Consider the following 24,979-nt stretch of genomic DNA (forward strand, 5'->3'; position numbering starts at 1 on the left):
ATTTGGCCTGTGTCCCTGTCCCCCCTGCCTAGTGTCAGGGTGCTCCCCCGGGATAGGGGAGACCCAGGTTTGAATCCCTGCTCTGCCAGATTTGGAGCAGGGACTTGAACCCAGTTCTCCTGCATCCGAGATGAGAGCCCCAACCACTGGCTGCAATAGGCTGCCTGAGCAGCTGACCTGGCTTAGGTGCCTAATGCCAGGAGAGGCCTCACGGTTGAGAATCCCAAGCAGAGGCAGGTGCCTCCAGAGTTACGCACATCTTATTGGCTAGCTTAGGCAGCTCCTCAGTCAGCTTGTTGGCTTCTGTGACTCCCTTCCTGAGGTGTCTAACTCTGCACGGCCTGGAGAGCTGGAGTAGCTGTCAGGGCTGTGAATTCCACTGGGTGGCAGGGCTCAGCATTGCAACCCACTGACCTCCCCTGTGTGAATCAGGCCCTAACTGCTTTGCTGCACCAAGAGATTCTGGGCTTCTGTGGCTCACATCTTCTACAGTCCCATTTCCTGAACACCAGCATTATTCCACCCTGAATGCAGCAAAAAGGGGAGTCAAACTAATTATTTAGGTTAGGGAGCTGCATGAAAGCAGGTGTCTAGTGGTTAGAAACGCTGACGTCTTGTGCACATAATGGACATCATACTGTGCTAGAAGGGTTAGAAAAAACACTGGCAAAGATGGTGTGGAAGACTGGGGAAGAGGAAAACCACCTAGCAGCCAGTGTGGCTGGCTACAGGCTTAGCTATAAATAGAAGTGCCTGAAAATGAAGCAGCACGTAAATACCATATATCTGGGGGCCTGTTTTAAGCTATTTATAAAGCTGCTTTTCACCTGAGGCAATAGTCCATGTGTGTCTAGGAGCATCATTTGGGGTTTGGGGGAGTGTTTTTAATCCTTCTGAGTCACAACCAGTAATAACAACGTGCCAAGTGACACCCTTGGCGATCCCTGTCCGCCGCATTACCTTCAGGTGTAACTAGGACCCAGTGCACAATCCTGATTTGGTTCTCGGTGCACAAAGAGGAAGAGACCCCCAACTCAGCTCACAGGAGTGAAAAACTAGGTGTGCACACAAATTCAACACATGTACACACACAGCAGCTCTGACAGCACAACTTTTAGTGTCTTTTTCAGACTGAAGCCATCCTTTAGCCATTTGCCCTGTAGTTCATTATCCGAGACCTCCAATCAGGAAAGGCACACGACACCACGTCCTTTCTGGAGCTACTCATTGATCATTTTACTATCTGGAATTTGCTTTTGGTGACTGTCGGAACATGTGGGTGAAACTTGATCCCCTTAGCACCAAGTATTCATGCTAGGAGAGCTCCTACGCTCAAATGTTTGCATAATGCGAGCAGTCACATGGTGAGGTTACCCTGATTGGAATGAGGAGGTGTCTCAGGACCAGTTCAGACATTGGACATTCAGGGCAGCGAGGTGCAGCTAGGCAGCCCTAGCCTGTTTGAATTAGCAAATGCCTCATGCACAATCTGACTGGGGAACCCTGAGGTGCTCACCACTTTATGGAGTGTGTGAGAGAGCTCCAGAAAATAAAAGTGATCTCAATTGGTGGCTTTCCAAGCTCAGCTGAAGGTGATCAAGCCCAGCTCACATCAGGAGACAAGTGCCTTTGACAGCCTTTTGTCAAGCCATCCAGCCTTCACCACCTCTAAAGATTTCTGTTCAGCCTTAAAATGATTGTAAATTAGATCGCTGCTGCTCAGCTGTGCCTTCCCTCAATCTGAATAGCTGCATCGAGTGCTTATTATTTCTAGAGTGGCTTTCCTCCTGAAAGATCCCAAAGAATTTTAAACTACCACCACATAGGAACCACTGACACAGAAAAACAGCCACCTCTGGGATGGAGGGCAAAGACTACATGTCCTCAGTGAGTGGGCCAGACACACCCAGGCCAACCCATTCTAACCAACTGGGCCACAGAAACTTGAGTGTCCACAGCAAGCTAACAGCATCTCTCCTTATCAAAGGTGTCACTGAAAAGACCCACAAGGATACAACTAGCCCAGGGGTTCTCAAACTTCATTGCACCGTGACCCTCTTCTGACAACAAAAATTACTACACGACCCCAGGAGGGAGACCACAGCCTGAGCCCACCTGAGCCCCGCTGCCCCAGGTCCAAAACCCAAGGGCTTCAGCCCCAGGCAGGGGGCCTGCAATCTGAGCACCCCCCCCAACACACACACACACACACACACACACACCTCAAGCTTTGGCTTCAGCCCTGGACAATGGGGCTCGGGCTTCAGCCCCAGGCGCCAGCAAGTCTAAGCCAGCCCTGAAGACCCCATTCAAAAGGGGGTCAGGACCCACTTTGGGGTCCCCGACCCACAGTTAGAACTGCTAAACTAGACAATCAGTGTATGTGTCACATGAGAGCTGGGCCAGCCTTGCCAAGATTTGTCTGCAAGATCTTAGAGGAGTCATTTCAAAAACATGATGTTTAGCTTAATAAAGCCATTGTTATGGCCTGTCGCCAGCTGACAAGAATGGTCTGAACACTCCAATCAAGTTATTTCTCTGGCCTAATCATCATCAACATTCTCCTGAAATCACAGGATGAAGCACTCCCAAGTCAGGAAGCACCCACGCTAAAGTCACAACAACATACTGTTTTCCCCGCACAGGACCCCTCTGTAAAGATCAAACACACTCCAGCCATGTTAGCCAGGCATCCTAGCTCCATGCAGGGGAACTAAGGAAGTGAAAGCTACCCTGCAGGCCTCCTGGCAAAGGCCATTTTCAGGAAGGGACTTGAAGACAGTGGGAGATGGCAGGCTGGATCAGGGGTTCAGTGTAGGAGGTGGCACAGGCACGTGGGTGGAGACCACCACAAGGGACTAAGTTATTTGTTTGACTCGGGCAGAGCAACGGGGGAAAGGGCAAACAATAAAAGATGGAGGGAAGAAGAAGAGTGCAACCGAGTGCGAAAGGGCTTCTAGCTCTACTTGGGCATAAGCTTTCATGGTTTTAGCCCACGAAAGCTTATGCCCAAATAAATTTGTTTGTCTCTAAGACAGGTGGGCAAACTATGGCCCCCAGGCCACATCCGGCCCACGGGACCGTCCTGCCTGGCCCTTGAGCTCCCGACCAGGGAGGCTAGCCCCCGGCTCCTCCCCCACTGTCCCCCCTCTCCCTCAGCCACACCGGCAGCACTCTGGGCGGCAGAGTGGCGCACTTCTGCCGAGCAGAGCAGCAGCGTGTCTAGCTCTGGCCGGGCAGAGGGGCTGCAAGACATACTGCTCTGAGCAGCATGGTAATGGGTCTGGGGGGTTGGATAAGGAGTGGGAGGTCCCAGGGGGCAGTCAGAGGACAGGGAGCAGTTGGATGGGGTGGAGGTTTGGGGGAAGGGCGGTCAAGGGACAAGGAACTGGGGAGGTTGGATAGGCATGGGAGTCCCAGGGGGCCTGTCAGGGGCCAGGAGTGTGGATAGGGGTCAGGGCAATCAGGGGACTGGGAGAAGGGGGGTTGGATAGGGGGTGGAGTCCCGGGTGGGCGGTTAGGACATTCAGAGGACACACAGAGGTGTTACTGGAAGATATTCACGGTTCAGCTGGAGATGTACATTCCAGCTCCGGTAGACGTACACATGCCAGCTTTGATCAAGCTAGCATGCTAAAAATAGCATTGTGCGGGCAGCAGCACGGCTGGCAGGAGGGGCTACTCATCCATGACATTTTAATTTTGGATTCCAAACACCTCAAAGCTACTCCTGCAAAAGGTGGTTAAAATTTCATCCTGAAAAACGTTCAGTTGCAGTCAGTCACACAAACACACGGCCTGCATCCAAATATTAACGAGCCCTTCATCATCCCAGCCCAATAAGGTACCATTGTATAAGACGGCACGAAGGGCATTTCAGGCCACAAGGCAAGGAAACCAAAGTTTCAATACAATACGAGTAAGGATCTTCTAGACATTATTAAAAACCTGATACCACCCACCAGGGTTTTGGCCCCTTAACTCCAGGCCTCGCCATCAAAGGCTGCAAACTCTGCAGGTCTATCTATAGAAATGAAAAACGTGTCTCAATCAAGTCTTCTTAGCTTGACTGACACCCCCCTCCCCCAGCCCCCTTCAGTACCCACGGACACAACTAACATTTGGTCTGGTCATTTTGTAACCAGGGTGGGAGAGTACAAGTGATCCCAACCAGCACAAATGATCTGAAAGCTGTTTGACTGGGTTGACACGACTACAAAGGGGAGGGCTAACACGACCGAGCCTTTATGCCCACGTAGGACAAGGCCCTTGTGTTTTCCTTTGGCAGTGGTCAGCACTGCGGAGGGAGCTCTAGCTTTGGATAAGTGGAGCCACGTGTGGGTGATGACAACCGTTCACTCCGTTTCTATATGGACTGAGGATAGCAAAGACTCATGGCAGAAAAAATAGAAAAGGCCTCCAAGTCACTTGAGACACGTGATCCCTGTACACATCACTGGGCTTTTGCTGTACATGAAACAGGACACCCCATATGAGCATGGCCCTCAACCCATCAAGCACTAAGAGTGCCATAATGGGGGAGATAGAGGCGGAAGGTTTAACAGGGTTCCCTGCTACAGACACTTGCAATGTTAGTTCAGCCTTTCCTGATGCCAACAGTTTAGAAGTGACTGAGCGGCGCTCTCTGCAGAATGGAGCTCTCTTGAGTGAAAAGAAACATGGAGCAGCTGCTAAGACGGACCAGCAAGATACCTCAGAGGAGACCTGGATTGGGTTTCTCCCACTTAGTTGCATCGGACACCTAAATCCACAAGCAGAAAGATTTGGAGGTGTCTGGCTCGGGGCCATAATGGACTGGATTCTCTACAGCAAGCCCCAGAAGTGTACATTTTCCATCCCTCCGTGGGCAAGGGCCTTGGTGCCCCCAAGTGCCATCTCCCCCCCGGCTCTATACCTCTGGCACCAGGTGCATTTAAAGCTGCTTCCACAGTGCCCCACTTTCCCTTTAGACAGTGATGTGTCTCTAACAAAATAGTCCATTCCCGCCCAGCGATAACAAGTAGCTTGGCAATTGTGCTGATTTATTGCACATTGGAACAGGCCATGCCTTGGGCAGGTCTGAGCTTTGTACCTCATTTTGCAGAAATAAGTGTGTTTTACTTGCCCTATTACAAAACAAAACCTTCTCTGTGACAGCCCCGCCTCAGCTGGTGCCCACCTTTCAGAACAATGGAAATCCAGACCCAAAAGGGGACACATGAGGATTTTAGAAATGACTGAGAATCCGGCAAGCCATTTAAACAAGGGTAATAATTGGAGACCGGGAATTCCTATCCACCAGGTAGCGCTGTTGAATCACATTTGTTCAGTTGAAACAGGATTTCTCCTGCAGCAAGAGATTGAGCGTCTAGGCCAAAAGATCTTCAGAAGTAGCCTTTGATTTCTGTGGCTCTGTTGTCTAAGGGTTCAGCGCGAGGCACCCGGGGGCCTGATTTTCAAAAGGGCTGAGCTCCTGCAGCTCCCACTGACTCCAACTGGAATTGAGAGAACTCAGCATCTCTTTAAAATAAAAGCAGCTCCCAGAGGCCCAAGCAGGACACAAAAAAACCCACAGCCAATTAAAAGTGTCCACTTCAAACTTTTTGACCCGTATCCTTAAGACTGAGATAGTTAATAGAGTCATTCTTCAAAAGCTAAACCAAGGAAGCCATGGTGCCAGCTTGTTTCCTTTGGCTTTAAAAAGACCCAGGTCTTTTTAAAGCCAAAGGTCACTAATACATGGGTCACTAATACATGTGCATGTCAGCAGGGGCACTGGAGAAAACTGTGGTGGTGAAAGGAAGACAAAGAAATGCAAGAGCATCTGTGAATGCAGAAGGAGTCTGCACTGGATGTTAGCACTAGATAATATACTGCAGAGAATGGTCATGCACTAGAAGAGAAAGGGAGACTTGGAGCCTTGCTAGTGTTTTCCCCCTCGCATTACTGGGATTGGATTGAATGTCCCGTTATTACTCATTACCAAGCTGAGCACCTTAGGTTTGAAGCAGAGAGTTCCCAGCTGGGTCAAACGTACACGAGTGTCGTACCCATACACGAGTGCGACAGGCTCTCAAAGCAGATCGTCCCAGGTGTCTCTGAGCACAAGCCAAGAAAACTCTGTACCTGGATCTGATTCACTGATCAGAACCTAGCACAGGGCTGGGCAAGAGCCGAGATTCTGCTTCCCTCCTTCACCTTAATCCTGAGCCGAGCCCCCTCCCAGCCTCCCGAGGACAGAGCTATCTCATTATATATCAAATCAGCGAGAGGAGATTTCAAAAAAATTTCCAATCACAAAACAGTGTTGACCAATATATGCTGGCTAGCGTGCATATTATTATAGATCATATTAATAATATGTATTATCTTCACCATAAATATTGTAAAAGCAGCAAAGAGTCCTGTGGCACCTTATAGACTAACAGACGTATTGGAGCATGAGCTTTCGTGGGTGAATACCCACTTCGTCGGATGCATGACCATAAATATCGGTATGCATTAAGCACAAATATTATAGCACTTATATCGCCTAACTTGGCCTATTCCTTTACTATAGTCTCATGCCCTTATGCTAACTATCCCAGAATACCTTGCATCAGCTGAAGTAAGTTTCGGCTTAGGTAGACAGGAAAGCTGTCAGGATCAGGACATATGAGTATTTTACCATGGCAACAGGCAGAGTTATTCTCACAGGCCACTACTGGAGTGTCCCAAAGGAAAAGGACAAGCGATATGATTGTTCTACCATAGTACAAACCCAGAAGATGCCTTCATGCTTGTTGGTATTTGGAATGCATGTTTTCAGAACAAAGAGACACCAGAAAAACAAGATAAAAAGCTGATTGGTTAAATGTAGTTTCATATGATATATACAGTACGTTGTACTTGTAAACAAGTAAGGTATAAAAAGATAGCTTTAGAGGCGTAACTTTGGGAGCACACCTTTTGCGCAAGATGAATGTAACAACGCTTTGCGGAGACTGGTATCATATTGAACCTTTTTCCTATACTCATAGCAACAAACCTGTCTGACTTTGGTGATGTGGTCTCTTGAGTATATTTCATAACAAACCAAAGAATGGTCAAGCAACTGAATTTATCAAGAACAGGATGAATAAACAATCTCAAAATTTTTTCATGAACCAAAAAATGCAAAAATCGGGTCAATTGAAAATTTTCATTTCAATTTTGACCTGTGTGGATGGGTATTTGTTTATATATTTTGCTATAAATTAACTTACATTTCAGACCAAAAACTTGTTTCAGAATGAGAAATGGAACTTTCAATTTGAAAAATGTTGAAATGCCCTATTTGGAGGGAAAAAAATCCAAACTCGTTTTGAAACAGGAAGCTTATCAGAACTGACCCTTTCCCATTCAGTTTTGGCTTTGACAAACTGACACTGTCCAATGAGAAAAAATGCTTTGTCCAAAACTTCCCAACCAGCATTTTCTCTCTGTCCCTAGAGAAAGGCTGTGCAGAGAGGAATGCACCCGGCAGAGCAGGTGGATGTGCAATTTGGCACAGTGGCATGAGGTGGCACTGATGGGGCAGCATTTATTCCACACACTCCCTTAGCATTTAGGAACAGGATTATATGACAGGGTTGCTTGTGATAGCAGGGGCTAGAGTTGATGACCCATGAGGTCCTATTTTAGAGTTCTTCCCTAGCATCAAGATATAGCCATTGCCTGCTAGGGAAACATTTCACCTGCCCCGCCACAGGGAACACCATGTGATTGATTCTCCACGTTCCCTCATCCTGTTTGTTGTTGGCGTCTGCCTAATGGACTTAGAGGCTTTTAAGGTCAGGCTTAACAAAACCCTGGCTGGGATGATTTGAGCAGGGGGTTGGACTAGATGACCTCCTGAGGTCCCTTCCAACCCTGATATTCTATGACTTTTCCTCCTAGCTAGTCAGCCATTCACTCAAGCCGGTGTGTATCACACCTCTTAGGTGCATGCTTACCATAGAGGGATGAAATTAAGGGATTCTCGTCTAGTTTTAGCTTCTCTGCACCTCAATCTATAGACAAAGAGTGTTACTCTAACAATCTAGCGCTTCGTTCTTTCGCCAACCAGCCTTATCTTCCCATCCATCCGCAGTCTGCTTATCTGGCTATTGTCCAGCAGCATCTAGTAAGGGATTCATTATTTCAGAATAGCTCTCTATTATTCCTTATCTACCCACGGTAGTTTTTTATTTAGATCCATACAATGTGGCCATCAGAGATGCTGGGAAACATGTGTGAGGCATTTAAAGTGATACACAAAAAATCGGTCACTCCTCCTTCCACTCAAGCAGGGCTAAACTGTCCCCTCTCTCCAGCACCAGAACCCAGATCTCTTAACTCTCAGTCCCACGCGCTATCCACTAGGCCAGGCTGTCTCCCTAATGAGGAGGAAACGTTCTAGGATTTTTCTTTCCCTGCACTTTGATCGTGAATTCAAACACAAGATGAAAAGCCAGACGGGGCCAGATTTTCAGACAGGAACACAGACACACAGATCAGGGCTCGCTCTTGGGGGTCGCAAGAGGTCTGCCTGGTCCCCTCCCGACACACAGACATGCCTCTCTAGGTAGTATGACATTTCAGTCTTTTTTAGCATCAGTGTTTCCTTCAGAGTCCATTCAATTTTGTCATTTTCCCCAAGAGGGTTTTCCTTTCCTTTCCTTTATTTTTTAAAATAGCAATTCTCTCCCATTCTCTGACCCTCTATTTGCCAACCATTCTCCCTTCCCATCTCTAATCTTATTTGCATGGGGCGCAGAACACAGATCCTTCTAAATGAGGGTGACAACATTTTTTTGGAGAGCGAGAGGCTGACAGAAAATACTCAAGGATGACCCCATCCAAACACCAGTGAGTAATAGATCTTAGCAGTAAAGTTTCACAGCACAATTTGCTAGTAGGGAAACTGCAAGTATACAAAGGCAATACAGTGGTTTCACTGGTAGTGCTCAGCAGAGGGAGCAGTTACTTAGCACACAGCAAGAGCACTACAGTGCAACCCAGCCCTGATTACTAGCCTATGGGGCAGTTACAGAGAAGGAAGGGGCTGATTTGAGCTTTTCTCAAATGAGAAGTTTTTCCCCCCAGCACAAAATGGTCTTTTTTGGAAAATAAAAAATCTTGAGGAATTCATTTTGAGGGAAATTAAGAACATAAGAATGGTGATAACTGGGTCAGACCAATGGTCCATCTAGCCTAGTACCTGGTCTTCTGACTGGCTGGTGCCAGGTGCTTCAGGGGGAATGAACTGAACAGGGTAATCGCAGAGTGTTCCATCCCCTATTGTCCAGTCAGCTTCTGGCAGTTAGAATCATAGAATATTAGGGTTGGAAGAGACCTCAAGAGGTCATCTAGTCCAACCCCCTGCTCAAAGCAGGTCCAACACCAACTAAATCATCCCAGCCAGGGCTTTGTTGGAGGTTTAAGGCCACTCAGAGCATGAGATTGCATCCCTGACGATCTTGGCTAATAGCCATTGATGGACCTATCCTCCATGAATGTATCTAGTTCTTCTTTTCTATACTAATTTCCCTATCATCAACAAACCCCTGAAACAAACAAACTTCCAGCAGCTGGGAGTGGATGACGGGATGGATCACTCTGTGATTGCCCTGTTTGGTTCCTTCCCTCTGAAGCACCTGGCACCAGCCACTCAGAAGACTGGATACTGGGCTAGATGGACCATTGGTTTGACCCATTTATGGCCATTCTTCTGTTCCATGGTTTGATTTTTACTTTCGTTTCCTATTCCCTCTCTCCCGTTTCAGTGGCAAAATGCAAAAAGGGAAACTGAAAATGAAAAAATAATGGGTGATTTCACTAAGATTTTCAAGCACATGGGTGAGGTTCTGTGGTCTGTGATGTGCAGGAGGTCAGATAGGATCCTTCTGACCTTGAAGTCTATAAACAAAAGCCTCTCCACTTTCTGAAACCCGTCCAATGAAAATTATTTCACACGCAACCCCCCCACACACACCATTTCTCTGTAGCAGCAAGGTACCAGCATTTTAGCTGATCTCTGAAACAGTGTCTTTATTCAGGAACAGAGACTACCACGAGCACATCAAACCTGTCCTCTGCTGGCTTTACACACTTCAAGATCTCCATCCTTATTTAAGCCCCTCAATATTCTGGGATCGGGATACCTCAAAGGTCGCCTTACACTCCAGGAGGAGATCTCTGATTGAGAACTCCGCTCCTTAGGCACAGCGGAATTGCCTGCTACAAGGATAAAACTGGCCTGTTCAAGAGACAGGCCTTTCTCTCGAGGCTGGTCCAAGGCTGTGGGACCAATTTCCCCAGGAACTCAGAACCACCTCCAGCATCACCACTTTGCATTGCCAGTGTAAGGTTCATGTCTTCAATTTTAATAACGAATACACAGCACAGCAAACCTAAAATTAACAAAACCCACTGCCTCATAGAATTGTCCATTTGGCGGGGTGTGTTTGTGTGAACCAAACGAATGAGAAAGTGAATCACATGTAACAAGTGCTAATTGTGTCACTTACTGCTTGACTGGAAGGTGACCTAACATACAGCAATGAAATGCAGTACAAGAACCCAGCTAGAGAAGAAAGGAACCAGTCTGCAAAACATGGGTCTGCTATATCTTTTAGTGCCCTCCTGCGTCAGCCATGCATCTGTTTAAATTAAACCCTGGTCTTCATCAGGAGACTAGGATCAGCATTTCATTTCCTTGCTAACATACCCACTAGCACTTCTGTTAAATCTAGCTCTTAAATAAGAGGCAGTAGTGCATCAGCTGAATATTAAAGAGCATGATTAAGGATTAATAAAGTTTGAGACAGAGCTCTCCTTGCTGTTGCACCATTAGAAGAGATTTAGAACAACAAAAACTACCATTTAAACACACCGTGGCCACCATTATAAAGTTATTTGCTCTGTTATGACACATTTTCAGAGATATACCGGTAATTAAAGATAAATACAGATTTTATATTATCTATAAAACAGTGGCAATTGTGCAATCTGTGTTGGTATCATGCTGCCTCGCTAGATCTAGCTACTTACTACAAAGCCCTCATCACTGTAGCATCCAGGTCCCTCGCAAACATTAAATAATTTATTCCTCTCAACGCTCCTGAAAGGTAAGGAAGCATCCTTGTCCCCATTTCACAGATGAAGAAACAAAAGGGAGATTAAGTGACTTGCCAAAGGTCCCTCAGGAAATCTGTGAGACGGCTGGGAATTGGACCCCCATTCCGTAGATTTTAAGATCAGAAGGGACTGTTGCAATCACTGAGGGTAGAATTTTCAAAAGTGCCTCAGGGACAGGTGTGCAAAGGGACTTGAGTGCCTGAAGATGCAGAGAGGCGCCTATTCGTTTTTCCAAAATGCCTAACATGCTTAGGCTAATTGAAAGTCTCACTAGTCACTGATCTGCATCTTTAGGCACCTAAATCCCTTTGCAAATTTGGTTCTAAGTAACTTAAGAGCCTAAATCCCACTTTCAAAGGGACTTCAACACTTCTGGAAACTTCTACCTGTAGTCTAAGCTGACCTTCCCCATGTCCCCTGGGCTGAGCCCAACAACTTGTGTCTGAACTAGTGCATCTTTTTCTTTTGAAAGATGTGCAATCCTGATTCAGGCCCTGATTCAGCGAACTACTGACTCATGTGCCTAACCTTAAGCTTGCAACTAGTCCCACTGAAGTCAGGGGACTGAGAATTTACCTTACCTATTGGAACCAATTACCAAAAGAAAACCGCCCCCACTGTTAAAACTGTGTCCTATTCAGATCTCCCAACTCCCAGGCCTATGCCATAGTCATGAGAACATCCTTCCTTCCTCAACTACCATGCGGTATCTGTCTGTCTAAATCTGGTTGGGGTTTTGTTTACAGAAAGCAATGAAAAGCTTAAGTTTGCTGCACAATTGACGCTTTTAGCTGGAGGGCACTAAGCATTTTCTAGGAGGCTCTCGGGGCAGGATTGACAAAGACTTCAGCATCTAAATCCCAGAATCAGTCGGCATGCAGATTCATAAAACCCCCATCAGCTCCTGCTGAACCTGTGGGCTCCTAAAAAAATCACTCAGCGCCTTCGCTTTTGCTCAGGTGCCTATGGTCCTGCCTCTTCGCACATACGCTGCAGCCCCACACCAGGCATCTGGATTCTTAAGTCCCAGAGCAACACATTTGGCTACACTTGCATTTCAAGCTGCGCTGCAGCGCGCCTCCCCGCAGCGCTTTGAAGCGCTAAGGTCCAGCAAAGCAGCGCGCTGAGAAAGAAAAAACTCCCCCAGCTCTGTCCGTCCTGCTCTCCCTGTGGGAGCTTGCAGCGCTGGGAGCCGCTGGCTGCTGCTACACTGGCGGCTGGCGCTGTGGCGCGCGCTGCAGAGCGCGCTTGCAGTGTGTGCACACCCAGCTGCAGCAGCGCTGCATTTGCAAAGCGAACCAGGGTAAGAGAGATGCTCCTCTACCTAACTCACCTACAAGGCCCAATCCTGTAAGCATATTCAGACCTTGCCTACCAGATTGGCCCCTATAGACCAGATTACCCAAAATGGCCAGAGGAGGGGGTGCTGCCCAGGGGTTAGAGCACTCGCCTGGCAGGTGGGAGATCCAGGCTCCAGTCACCCTGTGCCAATGGCCTTTTCTTTCTTTTTTTTTTTTAAATCCACAGTGGAGCAGCTTCAACAGGAAAGATGGAGGGATCCCCACATCAGACTGTCTCATAGCCTGGTGTTTAGGGCACTCATTTGAGAGATGGCAGAGCCCAGTTCAAATTCCTTCTCCCCATCACACAGAGGAGGGGCTTGAACTGGGGGCTGTTTCCCCATATCCCAGGCGAGTGTTATGACCACTGGGCTAAAGGTTACAAGGTGGGTCACAGCTCCTCCCCTGCCACAAATGGCAGACACACCTAATGCCCAGAGTGGGTGTGCAGCAAAGAATCCCAAGCAGAGGAAGGCACCTCCCTCCAGCCTGGATTTAGGTTCCTATCTCCCAGAGAGGACAGCCCTGAGCTGGGAATCTGCCATTAGCTACTTGAGGCGAGGAGCTGCCTCGCATGCTGGCTTTTGTGAATTGCAGTCTCAGGCACCTGCCTCTCCCCATCGCTGTACAGGGAGCCCAAGCACTGAACTCAGGCTTTGTGACTTTCTAGGCACCTAAAAGTTAGCAGTGATGCTGAGGGTCACGAGGCCTAAGGGTCACTGTGACTCTAGCCCTTGGCATTCCGGTTGGCTCCAGGTGGGAGAGACGGTGCTTGGCCCCCGCACAGTTGAGACTAGTGTTCGTGTTCTGGGCCATTAAATGCTTCAAGAATCTGCGGCACTCTGGGAGGAGAGCTCCGAGTGCCCAGATGCCAGCAGCAGCTGTATGCCTGACTGATAGACGCCACAGGGGAGAGCTGCTAGAAGGAGCTGCTATTAGCCTTCTTGAGGTATAAGTGGAAATCAGCGAGGCAGGAATGTGTGTCAACGATCTGGCAGTTTGGATTTAAAACACAGCCATCCGCCAACACCCAGGGCCAGATTCTCTGCTGGCTGTAAGTCTACATAGCTCCCCTGAACACAATGCAGCTGCAGCTGAAGATGTGGCCCACAATTCAGACTGATGCTGCATCTTCGGATGTCTCCCATGCACAAGTGGGCAGCATCCCTGGAACAAGTCCAGCAGTTCCCTGTATGGAAATGGACACTGTAAATAAAGAAAGGCCTTTCCTAACTATAGGATGCAAGAGGCACTTGTGCTTTAGGGAAACACTTACACACCAGCTTCTTTTGCTCTTCACTTCTTTCCTGCTCTCACCTATGAGATACGTCTCTCTTCCTGGTACATACGCATCCCCATGCCTAGCCAGCCTTCCCCACAACACGTGCTTCCCCAAGGACTTGGAGCCCACTGCATGCTGGCTAACGGCTCCCCATGCGGCAGCGTGTGTTACAGGTTCCCCTCTGCGCCAAGCCACAGAGTTGATGAGACATACAACTCCAGCAGCTTGGCTCTTTAGCTTCAGCTGTTGGCGATCGTGCTTTTAGCTCTGGAGGTCCCTGATTCAATCTCCAGGATGGGGGGCAAGATGGCAGCCATCACAGATGTGCTAGTCTGGATTGGCAGCATGCCATCAATGCTCGCCTGCCAAGCAGGAACAACAGCCTGGTGGACCCAGAATAAGTGTCAACCAGTCACTGGTCTGCTTGCAGAGGCTGTACCACAGGGAGTTATTTAGGGGCCTGATTTTGGCACCTGTCCTCATGCTGAGTAGCATGTACTCATATGGTAAATCCCAGTCAATAGGAATATTCACCATGAGTAAAAGTGGAAGAATAAGGTCCATATTTATACCTAAGGTTGATAAAGTTCAGTGCACAGGTGACAGATTTGGAGGCTGTTTCAGCATTACTCCAGCCTCAGTGCAGTCACTGCACAAATTCAACCATCAGCCCTTATAGGTGTTCTGATTCCAGTAGGATGAATGAGGGTTTGGGGGTGGGGGTGGAAGGGACATGTCCAAACTGGTGCCATGAAGAAACTAAGATATATTCAGTAATAAACAACTGCTTTCCATGGGGTAAGGTGTCACAGAGAGTGTGCAGTACCTATTTACAATGTACTTATCCTTTTCTAGCAGTGACACACAGTATCTTCCCTGCACAGAAATAACATCGAAGCCCAAGGATTGGCTTGCAAGACACTGGGGAAGTAGGTATCATCTCCGTATACTTCATTAGTGAGACCATTTCTGGAATACCCTGTCCCCTTTCAATGGGTACCCTTTAATAAAAAGGATGCTGAAAATATGGAAAGGGATCAGAAGACAGCGACAAGAATCAGTCTGGAACACCTGCCTTACAGCATGAGGCTAAAGAAGTTCAATCTTTTGAGTTTGTTCTAGAGAAGGTCAGGAGGTGATCTGATCACGTTCTACAGTTATCCACACAGGCGGAGGTTTCTTTAATGTCACAGACAAAGGCAGAACAGGATCCAATGGCTGGAAGCTGAAGTTAGACAAATTCAGACGAGAAATAAAGGCACAATTCCCCCCCCCCCCCAAGACAGTGAGGGTAATTAACCAGTGGAACAATTTACCTAGAGACGCGGGGGATTCTTTGTCACTTAAAGTCTTTAAATCAAGATCGATGTCTTCCTAAAAGATACACTCTAGCTCAACTACAAGTTACAGGTGTGATGCAAGCATCACGGGGTGAGAGTCTACGGGCTGTGATATTCGGGAGCTCAGAACGAGAAGGGAGTGTTTCGATCAAAAGCTCCGAAAGCCTCCAGCGTGGTGGCCACCCAGCCAATCCACTGCTGGTAAGAGCCGACGTAAAATAGCTGGCAAGAAGCCATTTGCAATGCTTCTGTAACAGAGCAAAGCAGCGTGCAGAGTTCTGAGAGTGCCTCCTGCCTGCATGTTAATGATGTGGCAGAACGGTGAGAATTCCTCCTGTTCATACAGCACCTCGGTGGAATGATTCTCCAGAACATAGCATCTATTTGCAATTAAAATCAAGGTCAGGGAAGCGGTCAGCTCTGAGCCACCCTGAACACAAAGTCCGGGAAATGTCACTGATGCATGAGAAGTGACGAATCTGGCTGGGAGTCACGAGGACTAGCAAATAAATTTCCTAAGTTTCCAGGGCAGCCGAGTTCTCTACATTCTCACTCAGCTCTCCACTCCCGGGCTTTACTTTTCCCCGGCCCTTCTCTTTTTAATCATATGCAGTTACAAGAGCCACACTCCCAAACTGGTAAGTGTAACTGAAGTTCCAAAAATCGTCTCCATGCCAGCGCTTCCATAACATGCCCCATCGCTGGGGGTAATCAACTTTCTGCCATTGTCAGCCGCAAGCGTGGAGTCGCACCATCATCCCAGGGGAATCCAGCTTCATAGAGCTGGAGCTGACAACGCAGCCAGCCTGCTGACATGTCCCCTGGACTGACTCGTCAGGGCACCACAGGAGGGATGAGCATTCCTGGTAGCTAGGCTGTGTGGAAAGTAATTGGAACCATGCAGCTAAAACTCAACTGGCAGGTTTGAAGAGTCTCACCAGGCCAAAGAGAGTTTGGCCCTGGGGTGGGGGAAGGATTTACTGCTCCTGCATAAGAGCTGAAGGTCAGAACAAGAGTGATGTTTCTCCAGCTCTACTGTGGTCTACTGGTTGTCCTAGGAACTGTTATTTTTATTAGAGTAGCACTGAGATCTATCTTAGACACTTATGCCCTCCCCCCACATTAGCAGAGTAGCTGAGCATATTGATCTTTAGCAGATTTACCCTCGCAACCCCCCCGTAAGGTCCGGCAGTGCTATTATCCCATTGTACAGATGGGACACAGAGACACCAAGCAGCTTGGCCAAGGTCACACACGGACTCAAACCCATGTCCCCCAAGTCCTAGGCAACTGTCTTCACCACGGAATCATCCTTCCAATCTACTCCTTGCATTTCCACTGACACCTCTTCCACTTTGCTCCTCTCCAAGACCTTCCCTGTTAGCTGCTGTGTACGCCAAAGTCTATCACAGATAGAAGAGTTCTTGTCAAGATTAAGCAGACACTGCATAAGAAAGCTCCTTTAAGGCACAGTTTGTACCGAAGGGGCCAGCAGGGCCGGCTCCAGACCCCAGCGCGCGCTTGGGGCGGCATTTTGCCGGCAGGGCGGCAGCCGGCTCCGGCAGACCTTCCGCAGGCATGACTGCGGATGCTCCACCAGAGCCGCGGGACCAGCGGAACCTCCGCAGGCACGTCTGCCAGAGGTCCCCCGGAGCTGTGGGACCGGCCACCACCAGAGTGCGCCCCGCGGTGCTGGGGGCCAGGCAGTTTTGGAAACAGCTATTTGATTTATATATGTTCAAAAGTCCAGAGACTTCTCTGGGTAACCTTTGGCTCAAATGGGAGAGTCCCCTGACCAAGAGTAAATGGCCCCTATTTAATTACAGCTACAGTGAGAATAATGAGAGCACATAATTAGGGCACCCGGCATTCATTTGGAGCCCAAAGCCCTTGAAAAATCTCACAACTGCCAACCAGAGAGAGGAGATGCGCATGAAAGCCTGCTCAGTTGATGCAACCTTGCTTTTACACAGTGTTAAGCTCTCTCTGTATTGTGTCCAGGACCGATAGGAGGAAAAGGGGGGTGGGGTGGACAATTGTACTAGGGGCCCAGAGCTCAGGGTGTGGGGGTGGGCTCACAACATCTGTGTAAATAAATTTGGAGGAGGTAGGGTCCCAGCAAACATGATGTACCAGGGCCCCAAATTTCTCTCAGTGGGCCTGGTTTCCATGCAAGTCTCCAGAAGCAGCTCCACGTATGAGTTGCTGATGCCTGATGTGCATCTCTAACAATAACGCTTGCCTTTATACTTTATAAGAGCACGCCTACCACATCAAATTTCAAAGCATTACACCAGCATCTTATTGACGAAACCTCGCAACAGCCCCAAGAGTAGGTATTATACCCATTTTACAGATGGACAAATCAGTTCATGTTTGTGCTTCAGTTTCCCCAAGTTCACACTGCAAGCCACAGAGACAAAATGTGCTTCGGACCTGGATTTCAGAGCCAAGTCTTGACAGTACAGTGCCCAGAGTAAGCCATACGCCAGAGTTGGGTAATTCTGCATTACAGCCCCCCAGCTGCTATGGTAATTTACTCTTGGACATGGATGTGAAATGCTCAAGTCTACAAGAACCTCCAATTACTCTGTAGTTCCACAGTATTTAACAGACAAAACCTGACTATATAACGGACTCTGGGATTTGAACCTGGGACCTTCAGAGCTACATTACCATACCTCAAATGGCAGAAAGGACTTAGGGCCAGCTTTTAAAAGATATTTAGGTGTCTAACTCCCTTTGATTTCACTGAGAGTTAGGTACCTAAATACCTTTAAAAAGCTGACCATAACTCCTTTAACTGGAAACCTTAGAAGACTTAAACCTCTTATATTTAGCAACCACTAGAGGGGAACAGAGTGCTAAATTTGCATACAGTTACCGAGAACACGTACTCACCCATACCATGCATGCCCTGGAGTTTCGTTTTGCTCCAGGCATACAATATTTATGCTGAAACACATTGAGACAGTTAAACAGATCTAGCTGAACTGCTCTGCACCTGAGAAATTGTCAGTTTAAGACTTTTGGTCTGCAAGATTTTTTTTTTTTAAATGGAACAATATGAACATTTTACTGTTGGAAATTTTTCATCAAAACAAAAACGATTGCATATTGATTCAATACAAAAAGTGCCGAGATTGTTTCCCCAACCCCTTGTTGTCTCCCTCGCCCTACATGGCTCCCAAAACTTCCCAATTCTTCATTTGAAATGGAAAACTTCATTAAAAAGTATCAGCAAAAGCTTTCAAAGAAAAAAAAAATAGTTTGTGAAAAATTCCAAAGGGAAAATGCTATTTCTGAGCAGCCCTCAGGAGTAGCACAGTCACAAGGCGCTCCATTCCTTGCAAGGATGTTCTGCCAATATTTCAGCAAGGGGCTCTCAGAGTTTCCCCCTCTCATCTGTGAGAGGGTTGTGCATTGACGCAGTGGATGGAGCCCTGGACTGTGACTCCAAAGATGGGGGTTCTGTTCCAGGCCTTGCAACAGGCCTGCTGGGAGAACCTTGAGCAAGTCACTTCCCTGCCCCATGCCTCAGTTTCCCCACTTGTAAAACAGGGATAAAGCACTTTGCTATCTACTGATGAAAAGCACTTGATAGAAGCCAGTCGTTATTATGAAGTGTTGTAACTAAAGTTTGTCACATGCTGCTTTTGTCTTCTCCCATAGACACCCACATACAATAAACCTCATTAAAATGTTCTCTTCTAGCGATAACCAAAGAACGAGGCAGCCCCACTTCCCTTTACAAACAGACTTATACGAGGTGCCGAGAAATTATGCCATGTCTATTGACAGCAGAGCATTAAACATGTGTGACTTAAATGGGCGATTTAAAGCCAAAGTGTTGAGCAGTTAGGCCCAGCTGAGCAAGTAAACGAACATGAAATCTGGCCCACAGCCAGTCAGGGACCACGCTAGGAACAGAACCCAGGTGTCCTGACTCCCAGAGCTCCTGCTCTCACCACTACACTGTACTAGCCATGATTTTGGCTGGAATCAGTTACATTATCTACTCTGGTCTTTCAAGGATGAAATCTGCAGCAAATGTTTTCTGCACAATGAAATCAATTATGGATCCTTCCCAGAGTACCAGTGCAAAGTAGCTCTGGTTCCTCATGGAGAGGTAGGAGGAGGAGAAACAAGGAACTAGCCTGCCTAATCTTTCTGCAGCCTTTCAGGCTGCTCTTTGCCTGGCCCCTGTGGCCAAATCCACTCCAATCCCTCCCCCACCTACCGCCGAATGTTAATTACGCAGGTTGCTAGGGCAGGCAGCTTTGCAGCTGTTTTTTCTTGGGCCTTCTGTGAGCTGCCTGCCTGGCATGTTCTTGACCAGCTCATTGTGAGTCAACACCAGTCCTTGCAAACTCCGAATTATGAAGCCACTCAGGAGACAGCAGGGTAGGACTGCATTACCTATTACCCCTCCTCCTAGCACCACAGAGACAAAAGGCTCCCACGTCCTTCCCCTGATCCCCCACAGCAAGCCTGGTCTAGCGTCACAGGGACTGAACATGAGTAGACTGTGTGGTTGGGACACGTCCCTGTCTCAATCTCTGTAGCCCTTCACTTGCGGTCTCCCGGTCAGTGTAACAAACTGGCATGCTAAGTGACCCCCTTCAGCCTAGGGTGACCAGACAGGAAATGTGAAAAATCAGGACAGGGTGTGTGTGGGGGCGGGGGGAAGGGGTGTAACAGGAGCCTATATAAGAAAAAGACCCAAAAATCAGGACTGACCCTATACAATCGGGACATCTGGTCACCCTACTTCAGCCAGGTCTGTGTGTGGCGGCGTGTTTGCTGCAGTCTGGGGTTACCTTTATACCAATCCCCAGGCCTAAGAAAGGCAACAGGCTGCCCGCCTGGTTGAGCTGTGGTTTTCTTCTGGGAGGGTTAAACAGTTGAAGTGAGCAGACTAGCTGGAGAAACAGGTTTCATTGTTACCCAGTCCCAGGGTGTTTTCTCCCCAACCCTACCACAGCTTGTATTACATAAGTGAAACAAAAGAGACGGGGGGCTTCAAACGATCAGAGAGACAAATCATTTTTAACTTTGCCCCCAGGGACTCCAACTAACACTCAGAACCTCTGGGTTTTCTCCCTGCTGGCTCCAAAGCTGGTAGCAGCAGATCAATCACTGTATCTTCCTTCCCTCTGACAAGGAGCGCTGAGAAATCAAAGGCACTGGCAGCAGGTACCAGTGGAAGCAAAGGCTGTGAATGAAACTCGCCTACCTGGGAACATTCAGAGGCAGCCCTTGCTTCTGCCTCTTGCGGGAGGGGGGGTAGTGCAGCAGAATTAGGAATAGAAATGAAACTCGTTACAAAGCTTGTCTCTGCCGCCCTCGCTGTCTAGCGCATGCCAATCAGGCTCCTGAAGAGGTGTTAGGAAAGTCAAGCCAGACTACCCAGTGTTGATGGAAACAGACATTCGGTCCCCAGGGAAAGAGCAACAATACGGGATCCTTCTTCCCTTTGAAATAGTGAGCTGAGCAGTGGGAGACTGTCTCCGAGCAGGGGGTAAGGGGAGTGAAGAGAAGACCTGCCAGAGGCGCGGCAGAGGTGCAGAGGAGAAAGGAAAGGCAGAACACAGGCTCTGCGGGTCCCTTCGGGCACATCTGCACCACAGCTGGGAGCAAGCCTCAATCTAGTGAGGCTTGAGCTAGTGTGCTAAAAACAGCAGGGTGGATGGCTCAGCTCGGGCTGGAACTCAGGCTCCCAATCCCACCTGATCCCTATAGGCGTGAGAGCCCAAACTCCAGCCTGAGCCACAACATCCACACTGCTGTTTTTAGCCTGATAGTGCTAGTCTGTCTACCTCCTGATTGACAAGGGACCCTGCCAGATCAGCCAGGCCCTAGCCAGCCCTAGGCAACTGGGCTCTGTGGTTAGACCACCAAGTATTCTCAGGGGATGTAATGTGATGGGAAACAGCTTGGCCAATACACCAGGGACTGACCCAGGGATGTCCAGAGCTAAAAAGGTGAACTAAGCCACCACAGCTCTGTGGATAAGGTCTGTAATGACTCTCGTCCTCTGTGGATTGGCACAGAGCAGGACCTGTAAAAACCAAATACCCTGCACACCTACGGGTTACAACAACATTCCACAGTTCCCTTTCCCCGAGGGTGGATGTCAGGTGTTTAATGGGGCAGGATGGGAGCAGTTACTTGCCCTTCCCACACGAGTCTTTTTACCCCCTACCCCAGGTCTAAACTAGAGAGAGATTTGTCACTATAGCTATACCAGCAAACCCTTCTGATACAGGCATAGCTCATACTTGCTAAAAAGCAAATACAGTTTATACTGATTCTCCAAACAAAATAAGGTATCTTGGCAAAAGCACTTTCATGCCAGTATAACTTTGTCTACACTAGCGATTTTTGTCCATATAAAAATGTCACCCACCCCCACCCCCTAATCAACATTGCTAGACTGGCAAAAAATGTGGGGGGGGGGAGGAGGAACTGGCTACAGTTAAAGGATTGCCAGTTAAATCACAGTAATTAATGCTTTAGTAAAGGCTAGGCTGGACACCCCCTAATGTCTGTTGCAGGCTACAAAGTTTTGTGGCTTATTCTAGGACTCAGGTAATTGGAAATCAGATGAGTGTAGTGTAGAGAGATACCCAATATTGTGCCCCCCCCCGCAGTGCTTTCCAGTTGAGGAGTGGTTACTGAATAGGTGGGTTCTAGTATGTTCTTGCCAATCCAATGGGTGACCTTGCTGAATGCATTGGTCTCTGCATGTTGAGGAGCCAAATTTTCACAAGAGCTCAGAGCCAGATGTTTTGGGGCAGTGGAGGGAGCACTCAGCACCTACAGCTGGGATCAAATTCTCAACAGCTTTGTTCCCATTTAGACACCGGAATAAGGTGCAGATTTCCCAGATTGTTCAGTTCCCAGAAACTGCCATTGTGATGCTTTTCACCAGATTTTTTTTTAGAATGACTCTGCACATTTCTGGCCACTTATGGTGCTTAAAAGGGAGTATTTGACTCTAAATCAGCAGATTCTGGAGTCATGGCCACTGTAGTCCTGGGAAGGAGCATTAAAACATACTTCCAGCCCAACCCTCCACTTCCCTCTCTCCTTTCATAACAGGTGCATTAATTTCCTGCAGTTAAGGTTAAAAAAACAAAAACAAAACCCACCAAACAAATCCACACTCAAATCGGGACACCAAGAACTTAAGGTTTCTCCAGTAGTATCAGTAATAAATTCCCAATTCTGATATAGCACTTTTTTCCTGTAGCTCTGAAAGAGCTTTACAAAGGTGTTCAATATCATTATCCCCATTTTGCAGATGGAGAAACTGAGGTACAGAGAGAAGTGACTTGCCCAAGATCACCTAGCAGGCCTGTGTCAGAGACAGGACTAGCGAGCCCAGGTTTCTTGAGTCCCAATCCAATGCTATATCCACGACCATGCAGTACCTCCATTCCTGTTTTCCCTGGAACTTTGGATATAACTCAATTTAGAAGTTAAACTTCTGATAACAAGCACACAGGATGCACAGGATGACAGAGTTAATGCCAAAGAAAAATTTGGGCTGAATTTAGTCCCGTTTATAGTTTACATCAGCATAATGTGGGATTTAGCCCTACATCCAACTTTCATTAGCTTAATTTCTCAACCTTAATGAGCTAGCTATGCTGCTTCCCAAGACAACTGGTCTCCAGACAGGTGGGGGTTCTGGGCCCACCACACTACTACCCAAGATGCTACCTGAGAACATAGGAATTGCCATCTCAGGTCAAATAAGTGATCCATCTAGTTTAGCTTCAGAGAAAGGCACACAGTGACCTTGGGCAAATCACTTAACCTCTTGGTGCTTGTTTCACTTCCCACACTTAGTTTATCTTGTTTATTTGGATTGCAAGTTTTTCAGGACAGGGACTCTCTCTCACTGTGTGTTTGTAGAGCACACAGGGACCCTGATCTCACTTGGAACATCTAAGGTGTGACTAGAATACAAATCACTAACAACTCTGGATGTTCTGGTTAGTTGGATAAATGTCCAAACCCCTTTTCCTAATTCTGCCAAGCTCTTGGCTCTAATGGTATCTTGTGGCAACGAGTGCCACTGGCTAATTGTCACTTGTGTAGAAAAAGTATCTGCTTTGACTAGTTTTGAATTTGCTCCTTTTTGATGCCATCAAGTGCCCTTTGCTTTCACATTCTGTATTGCTTGCTGGCTCAGAGAAGTGACTTTTCAGCAGCATAACTTCAGCTCAGTTCTGTGGAAGCCAAAACAATTTTCCAAGATGTGGCCCTACCAGAGGTAGGTATCTGGGACCAACCTGGCTATATCAGAGAAGCAAGAGGCAGGTAGCTGTGATTATAGATTTCGAGTTTTCATTAAATCTGCATTTGCAGGGGCAGTGACCATTGCTGCTAGTCCCAGAGCAAAGGCCAGTAGTGGAGGAATGCTGCTACCCTTTCATTATCATGGCTGTGACGTACTGCTGAGATTGAGGGGGTATTTTTAGACTGGAGAACTAGAGTTTGAGTCTTATTAAAGTGGAAATGACATTTATACCAACAGCATCCCTCCCCCTGCTTATGTAGGTGTTGCTCATTTCCTTTTCCTCTCATCCTCCTTTAGGAAAGGAATTCAGTTCTGTTTAGTCATTGCATGGGCTCTGGTGAGACAGAATGTGACAGGCCTGCTCTGGCAATGTCTTCATGCAGCTGTTGCATTTTCCAGGCAGACCAAGCCATGGGATTGTAGGAGGACAGGGATGTGGGCTACTAGAAGCCAGGTACAATTTACCAGCACGGCTGGTTTGCTGATTTGGACACTGCAGATTATGCGGTTTAGAGAGAACGCTTACTACTGCTGCTGATCATACAGCCTGCCACGGATATCAAGCCTACAACGCTGTAACTAAAAACAAGAGGGCCAGTGACAGTGGGAGGGGGCAGATTAGAGGAAGGATGATCCAGTGGTTAGGGCACAAGCGTAGAATTCAGGAGACCCAGATTCAACTGCCTGCTCTGCCACAGACTTCCAGAACAAGTCATTTTGGGCCAGATTTTGAAATCAATGGGAGTTAGGCACCAAAACACCTTTAAAAATCTGGCCCTTTGCCTCCCTAGGTCTCTGTTCTCCAGCTTTACAACGGTGATAACACACTTCCCCCTACCTCACAGGAGCGTTCTGAGCATAAATACATTAAAGATTGCAAGGTGCAGGGAGCCATATAAATACCTAAGATAAATAGATAGGAATCAGATCCTTCCTCATTCCCAGTGGACACAAGAGAGTCAGGGCTGGGGTACGTTGGTAGTTCTGCATGTCAGCAGGTTGAAAATTTCTCAACAAAAACAAACAAGGTTTTTTTGGTTGAAAACCAGAAACGAGAAAATTCTGAAAAAATTTGACTGTTCCATGAAAAAAATCAAAATTTTCAGTTGTTGAAATTTTTCCTTTACTGAAAATGAAAGTTACCAAAACTGGTTTTGAGACCATTTCAAACCCTGCAAAATGGAAACAAAGAAACTTTTCAAAAAAATTTGTTTTATTTGTTTTCAAACCAAAAAAACAAAAAACAAACAAAACAAAAAAACCACCTTTTGGCCAGCTCTAGCATGAAGCCACTGGTCATTTCAGGTGGAGTGGGGATGTTCTGCAAAATGGAGCCCAGAACAGCAGCTGCTGTGACGTAGGCAGGAGTAATGTAGAGGACGTTGTAAAGGTTTTCCGAACCATCAAAAACAAATCCCAATTCTGGGCACACACACACAAAGGAGTTTATTATAACTATTGATAGTAGTAATAGGGGACCCTCTGGGCATTAATCAGGATCTGTTATGCCATTTTAGGTGGTGTGTTGGAGGCAATCCAGAGCAGACTTGGGTCAAATAGGTTAGAA

Source organism: Mauremys reevesii, linkage group 12 (genome assembly GCF_016161935.1).
Source record: "Mauremys reevesii isolate NIE-2019 linkage group 12, ASM1616193v1, whole genome shotgun sequence".
Classification (NCBI taxonomy): domain Eukaryota; kingdom Metazoa; phylum Chordata; order Testudines; family Geoemydidae; genus Mauremys; species Mauremys reevesii.